General features: G+C 39.7%; 1 non-coding gene across 1 annotated transcript; it reads right to left on the reverse strand.

Annotated features, from left to right (window-relative positions):
- Positions 1–5211: 5211 nt before the first annotated feature.
- Positions 5212–5318, reverse strand: LOC112715479 (small nucleolar RNA R71). The gene has a single exon (XR_003159715.1). It is a non-coding gene; the product is annotated as a small nucleolar RNA R71 (small nucleolar RNA).
- Between the last annotated feature and the right edge of the window lie 2182 nt (positions 5319–7500).

Here is a 7500-nt window from a genome sequence, read left to right on the forward strand (position 1 = left end):
AGCGTCCGATAGTCATAGAAGGCGGTTCCAGCTATTCTCTACCTGTCTGTTTGCCACAGATTAGAGTAGAATTTTTGAACCATGTTTCTTCCCACCTTTGTTTCAGGATTAGCTAGGATTTCCCAAGTCCTGTTTCGAATTTACTCTTGGATCTCCGGATATTCATCTTCTTTAAAATCGAATTTAACTTCTGGGATCACTGACCTTAGACCCATTATTTTGTAGTAATGGTCTGAATATTCTTTGGTTAAGAATTTCCCTTGATTCCAAAGTGGTTTTGGAATATTCTCTTTCTTGCCTCTTGGAGTGGTTTGTTTTCCCTTAGGAGCCATGATCTTAGTGGGTATTGGTTTAGTAATCACGGATAAACACACCAAACTTAGAGGTTTGCTTGTCCTCAAGCAAAAGAAAGGAAAGGAGAGGGATAGAAGGAGAGCCAATTTCGAATTGTGGAGGAGAGGAGGGAAGCCGAACGTGGATTTAAAGGGGAGGGGTGGGTTTTCGAAAATTTTGAAAAAGATAAGATAGAAGATATGATTTGTAAAAGATAAGTATGATAGGAAAAAGATGTAATTTAAAATTGAAAAGTTATGAAAGATATTTGAAAAAGATAAATCTGAATTTTGAAAAGAAGATATGATGAGTTTAAAAAGATTTGAGAAAAATTTAAAAGGATTTTAAAGGAATTCAAAAAGATAATTGAGTTTTGAAAAAGGTTTGAAAAGATTTTGAAGAAAAATTAAGAAACATGTTTAGGATTAAAAATTTTTGGAATTGAAGTTGGAAGATGAGAGTTTGTAACATGTTTATGCAAGAAATCATGAATTGAAACATGAAAAATGGAAAAAATTTAAAGTGAAAAATGAATTTACCTCCTCCCCACAATCCTGGCGTTAAATGCCCAAACGCTGCATGTTTTGGGCATTTAACGCCCATTTGTAGCTTCTCCTGGGCGTTTAACGCCCAGCTGTAGCATCTGGCTGGCGTTAAACACTAGAAAATCCTTTATCACTGGGCGTTTTTCTGAACATCCAGGATGTTGCAAATCTGGCATTAAACGCCCAGAAATTACTTCTTTCTGGCGTTTAACACCCAGATGGCTATCTCTACTGGCGTTAAACGCCCAGTAGATGCTCCTTTTGGGTGTTTAACGCCTAAAACAGCTCTTAGTGGCTTTTTTGCACCAGTGAGCTTCTTTTTGCTATTTTATCCTTTGAATCCTTCTGTAACTCTGTGAACTCATGCAATTGCTATTTTACCTTGAAGATAATTAGTATGAACCTGTAAAATTCAATTAATTAACAAAATGGCTTGGTTGCCTCCCAGCAAGTGCTTCTTTATTGTCTTTAGTTTGACTATTACTGAGGTTTAATCAAGTCTCAGTTTTGAGCATTCTTGCTCAAAATTGCTTACAAGATAATGTTTGACTCTTGATGAGCGGATAATTTGTACGCTTTTTGGCATTGTTTTTAGTATGTTTTTAGTATGATCTAGTTAGTTTTTAGTATATTTTTATTAGTTTTTAGTTAAAATTCACTTTTCTGGACTTTACTATGAGTTTGTGTGTTTTTCTATGATTTCAGGTATTTTCTGGCTGAAATTGAGGGACCTGAGCAAAAATCTGATTCAGAGACTAAAAAGGACTGCAGATGCTGTTGGATTCTGACCTCCCTGCACTCGAAGTGGATTTTCTGGAGTTACAGAAGCCCAATTGGCGCGCTCTCAACGGCGTTGGAAAGTAGACATCCTGGGCTTTCCAGCAATATATGATAGTCCATACTTTGCCCAAGATTTGATGGCCCAAACTGGCGTTCAATGTCACCCTCAGAATTCCCAGCGTTAAACGCCGAAACTTGCACAAGAATGAGAGTTAAACGCCCAAACTGGCACCAAAGCTGGCGTTTAACTCCAAGAGGAGTCTCTACACGAAAATGCTTCATTGCTCAGCCCAAGCACACACCAAGTGGGCCCGGAAGTGGATTTTTGTCATTTACTCATCTCTGTAAACCTTAGGCTACTAGTTCTCTATAAATAGGACCTTTTACTATTGTATTGAGATATCTGGGTAGTTATCTTTGTTCTGATGCTATCTTAGATCATTGGGAGGCTGGCCATTTGGCCATGCCTAGACCTTGTTCTTATGTATTTTCAACGGTGGAGTTTCTACACACCATAGATTAAGGTGTGGAGCTCTGTTGTACCTCGAGTATTAATGCAATTACTATTGTTCTTCTATTCAATTCCGCTTGTTCTTGTTCTAAGATATCACTTGTTCTTCAACTTGATGAATGTGATGATCCGTGACACTCATCATCATTCTCACCTATGAACGTGTGACTGGCAACCACCTCCGTTCTACCTTCGATTGGGTGAATATCTCTTGGATTCCTCATACACGATGCATGGTTGATCGCCTGACAGCCGAGTGTTCGCCTGATAAACGAGCCAGCCATTCCGTGAGATCAGAGTCTTCGTGGTATAGGCTAGAACTAATGGTGGCATTCAAGAGAATCCGGAAGGTCTAACCTTGTCTGTGGTATTCTGAGTAGGATTCAATGATTGAATGACTGTGACGTGCTTCAAACTCCTGAGGGCGGGGCGTTAGTGACAGACGCAAAAGAATCACTGGATTCTATTCCGGCCTGATCGAGAACCGACAGATGGATAGCCGTGCCGTGACAGGGTGCGTTGAACATTTCCACTGAGAGGATGGGAGGTAGCCACTGACAACGGTGAAACCCTTGCTTGAGCTTGCCATGGAAAGGAGTAAGAAGGATTGGATGAAGACAGTAGGAAAGCAGAGAGACAGAAGGGAAGGCATCTTCATACGCTTATCTGAAATTCCTACCAATGAATTACATAAGTATCTCTATCTTTATCTTTATGTTTTATGCGTTTATCACCATACCCATTTGAGTTTGCCTGACTAAGATTTACAAGGTGACCATAGCTTGCTTCATACCAACAATCTCTGTGGGATCGACCCTTACTCGCGTAAGGTTTATTACTTGGACGACCCAGTACACTTGCTGGTTAGTTGTGCGAAGTTGTAGTGATCACAATTTCGTCCACCAAGTTTTTGGCGCCGTTGCCGGGGATTGTTAAGTTTGGACAACTGACGGTTCATCTTGTTGCTTAGATTAGGTATTTTTTTTCGGAATTCTTGAAGATGAATTCTAGAGTTTCATGATGATTTGTTGAAGTCTGGCTGGCTGTGAAGCCATGTCTAATTTCATTGGACCAAGGTTTCAACTTATCATCACAAGAGCTTGTTGATTGTTATCAATCTTGCTGTTGGAGCAGTGATCTGCTAAGGCTTGGCTGGCCATTGGCCATGTCTAGTGTTTTGGACCGAAGCTTTCCTTGAAAGCTTGGCTGGCTGTGAAGCCATGTCTAATTCCTGGACCGGAGTCTTAGACTAAACATTGCATGATTCCTGGAGTTCTCATTAAGAATTTTGATACCTTTATCTTCTTTTTCCACTTAATTTTCGAAAAGCACAAAAAAAAAATTTACAAAGTCATAAAATCCAAAAATATTTCTTGTTTGAGTCTAGTGTCTCATGTTAAGTTTGGTGTCAGTTGCATGCATTCATTCATGTGTCTTAGTGATCTTAAAGATGTTCTTGATGATTTCTTACTCTAATCTTTAAATTCTCTTGACTTGAGTGTTTTGTGTGTCTCATATGCATTCTCATTAGTGTCAGTAGTATACAAACTGCTAAGTTTGGTGTCTTGCATGCATTGTTATTTGATTCTTGTTGCATTTTGATTTTTCCTTATTATTAAAAATCCAAAAATATTTTTAATTTGTGTCTTCTCAAGTCAATAATACAGAGAATTGAAGATTCAGAACATACAGCAGAGGAATTACACAGAAAAAGCTGGGCATTCAAAACGCCCAGTGAAGAAGGACAGACTGGCGTTTAAACGCCAGCCAGGGTACCTGGTTGGGCGTTTAACGCCCAAAAGGGTATAGTTTTGGGCGTTAAACGCCAGAATGTGCACCATTCTGGGCGTTTAACGCCAGGATGGCACAAGAGGGAAGATTTTGTTTTTAATGCAGATTTTTTTTCAGTTTTCAAACTTTTTCAAAATCAAATCTTTTTCAAATCATATCTTTTCAATCATATGTTTTCAAAATCAATTTCTTTCTATTTTTAAAAATACTTGCTATCAATTAATGATTTGATTCAACATTTCAAGTATGTTGCCTTTTCTGTTGAGAAAGGTTTAATGTTTGAATCATATCTTTTCTTATTAGCCAAGTTTTTAATTTTCAAAATCAAATCTTTTTAAAATGTTTTTCAAATCATATCTTCTCAATCACATCTTTTTAAAACTAATCATATCTTCTTAACCACATCTTTTTCAAAATAATTTTCAATCAAATCTTTTTGATTTCTAATTTCAAAATCTTTTTCAAAAATCACTTGATTTCTTTTCCACTTTCATTTTTGAAAATCAATTAGTGTTTTTCAAAAATGTTTTCAAAATCTTCTGTTTATGGACTAACACTATTCCTTAATGCAAAATTCGAACTCCATCTTCTTTGATAAGTTCGAATTTTCTACTTCTGTCTTCTACTTTTCTTTTCCTCTGACGCCTAAAGGAATCTCTATACTGTGACATAGAGGATTCCACATTTTCTTGTTCCCTTCTCCTTCTTATGAACAGGAGCAAGGACAAAAGCATTCTTGTTGAGGCTGATCCTGAACCTAAAAGGACCTTGAAGAGAAAGCTAAGAGAAGCCAAAGCACAACTCTCTGTAGAGGACCTAACAGAAATCTTCAAAGAAGAAGAACCTATGGTAGCCGAAAACAACAACAATGCCAACAATGCAAGGAAGGTGCTGGGTGACTTTACTGCACCTACTCCCGACTTTTATGGGAGAAGCATCTCTATCCCTGCCATTGGAGCAAACAACTTTGAGCTTAAGCCTCAATTAGTTTCTCTAATGCAACAGAATTGCAAGTTCCATGGACTTCCATTAGAAGATCCTCATCAGTTTTTAGCTGAATTCTTGCAAATCTGTGACACTGTCAAGACTAATGGGGTTGACCCTGAGGTCTACAGACTTATGCTATTCCCTTTTGCTGTAAGAGACAGAGCTAGGACATGGTTGGACTCACAACCTAAAGAAAGCCTGGACTCTTGGGAAAAGCTAGTCAATGCCTTCTTGGCAAAGTTCTTTCCACCTCAAAAATTGAGTAAGCTTAGAGTGGAAGTCCAAACCTTCAGACAGAAGGAAGGAGAATCCCTCTATGAAGCTTGGGAAAGATACAAACAATTAATCAGAAAGTGTCCTTCTGATAGGCTTTCTGAATGGAGCATCATAGGTATTTTCTATGATGGTCTCTCTGAACTATCCAAAATGTCTTTGGATAGCTCTGCTGGAGGATCTCTTCATCTGAAGAAGACGCCTACAGAAGCTCAAGAGCTGATTGAAATGGTTGCAAATAACCAATTCATGTACACTTCTGAAAGAAATCCTATGAACAATGGGACTAGTCAGAAGAAAGGAGTTCTTGAGATTGACACTCTGAATGCCATATTGGCTCAGAACAAAATATTGACTCAACAAGTCAATATGATTTCTCAAAGTCTGTCTGGAATGCAAAATGCACCAAGCAGTACTAAGGAGGCTTCATCTGAGGAAGAAGCTTATGATCCTAAGAACCCTTCAATGGAAGAGGTGAATTACATGGGAGAATCCTATGGAAACACCTATAATCCTTCATGGAGAAATCATCCAAATCTCTCATGGAAGGATCAACAGAGACCTCAACAAGGTTTCAACAATAATAATGGTGGAAGAAACAGGTTTAGCAATAGCAAGCCTTTTCCATCATCTTCTCAGCAACAGACAAGAGAGTTCTAAGCAGAATACCTCTGACTTAGCAACCATGGTCTCTGATCTAATCAAAACCACTCAAAGTTTCATGACTGAGACAAGATCCTCCATTAGAAACTTGGAGGCACAAGTGGGTCAGCTGAGCAAGAGAATTACTGAACTCCCTCCTAGTACTCTCCCAAGCAATACAGAAGAAAATCCAAAAGGAGAGTGCAAGGCCATCAACATGGCCGAATTTTGGGAGGAAGGAGAGGCAGTGAATGCCACTGAGGAAGACCTCAATAGACATCCACTGGCCTCCAATGAGTTCCCCAATGAGGAACCATGGGAATCTGAGGCTCAAAATGAGACCATAGAGATTCCATTGGACTTACTTCTACCATTCATGAGCTCTGATGAGTATTCTTCCTCTGAAGAGGATGAGTATGTCACTGAAGAGCAAGTTGCTAAATACCTTGGAGCAATCATGAAGCTAAATGATAAGTTATTTGGAAATGAGACTTGGGAGGATGAACCCCCTTTGCTCACCAAAGAACTGGATGACTTCTCTAGGCAGAAATTACCTCAAAAGAGACAGGATCCTGGGAAGTTTTCAATACCTTGTACCATAGGCACCATGACCTTCAAGAAGGCCTTGTGTGACTTAGGATCAAGTGTAAACCTCATGCCTCTCTCTGTAATGGAGAAGCTAGGGATCTTTGAGGTACAAGCTGCAAAAATCTCACTAGAGATGACAGACAACTCAAGAAAATAAGCTTATGGACTTGTAGAGGATGTTCTGGTAAAAGTTGAAGACCATTACATCCCTACTGATTTCATAGTCCTAGAGACTGGGAAGTGCATGGATGAATCCATCATCCTTGGCAGACCCTTCCTAGCCACAGCAAAGGCTGTGATTGATGTTGATAGAGGAGAGTTGATCATTCAAGTGAATGAAGAATCCTTTGTGTTTGAGGCTCAAGGATATCCCTCTGTCACCATGGAGAGGAAGCATGAAGAGCTTCTCTCAAAACAGAGCCAAACAGAGCCCCACAGTCAAACTCTAAGTTTGGTGTTGGGAGGCCACAACCAAACTCTAAGTTTGGTGTTGAACCCCCACATTCAAACTCTAAGTTTGGTGTTGGGAGGTTCCAACATGGCTCTGAGCATTTCTGAGGCTCCATGAGAGCCCACTGTCAAGCTACTGACATTAAAGAAGCGCTTGTTGGGAGGCAACCCAATGTTATATTTTGACTATTTTCCTTTGTTATCTTATGTTTTTTGTAGGTTGATGATCATGAGAAGTCACAAAATCAATGAAAAAAGCAAAAACAGAATGAAAAACAGGAAGAAAAGCAGCACACCCTGGAGGAAGAACTTACTGGCGTTTAAACGCCAGTAAGGCTAGCTGTTGGGCGTTTAACGCCCAGTCTGGCACCATTCTGGGCGTTTAATGCCAGAAAGGGGCACCAGACTGGCGTTAAACGCCAGAAAAGGGCAAGAAGCTGGCGTTAAACGCCAGAAATGGGCACCAGCCCGGCGTTTAACGCCAGAAATGGCTAAAAACGCATTTTTGCATGCCATTTGGTGCAGGGATGACTTTTCCTTGACACCTCAGGATCTGTGGACCCCACAGGATCCCTACCTACCCCACCACTCTCTCTCTTC

The sequence above is a fragment of the Arachis hypogaea genome, chromosome 1 (genome assembly GCF_003086295.3).
Source record: "Arachis hypogaea cultivar Tifrunner chromosome 1, arahy.Tifrunner.gnm2.J5K5, whole genome shotgun sequence".
NCBI classification, from domain to species: Eukaryota; Viridiplantae; Streptophyta; class Magnoliopsida; order Fabales; family Fabaceae; genus Arachis; species Arachis hypogaea.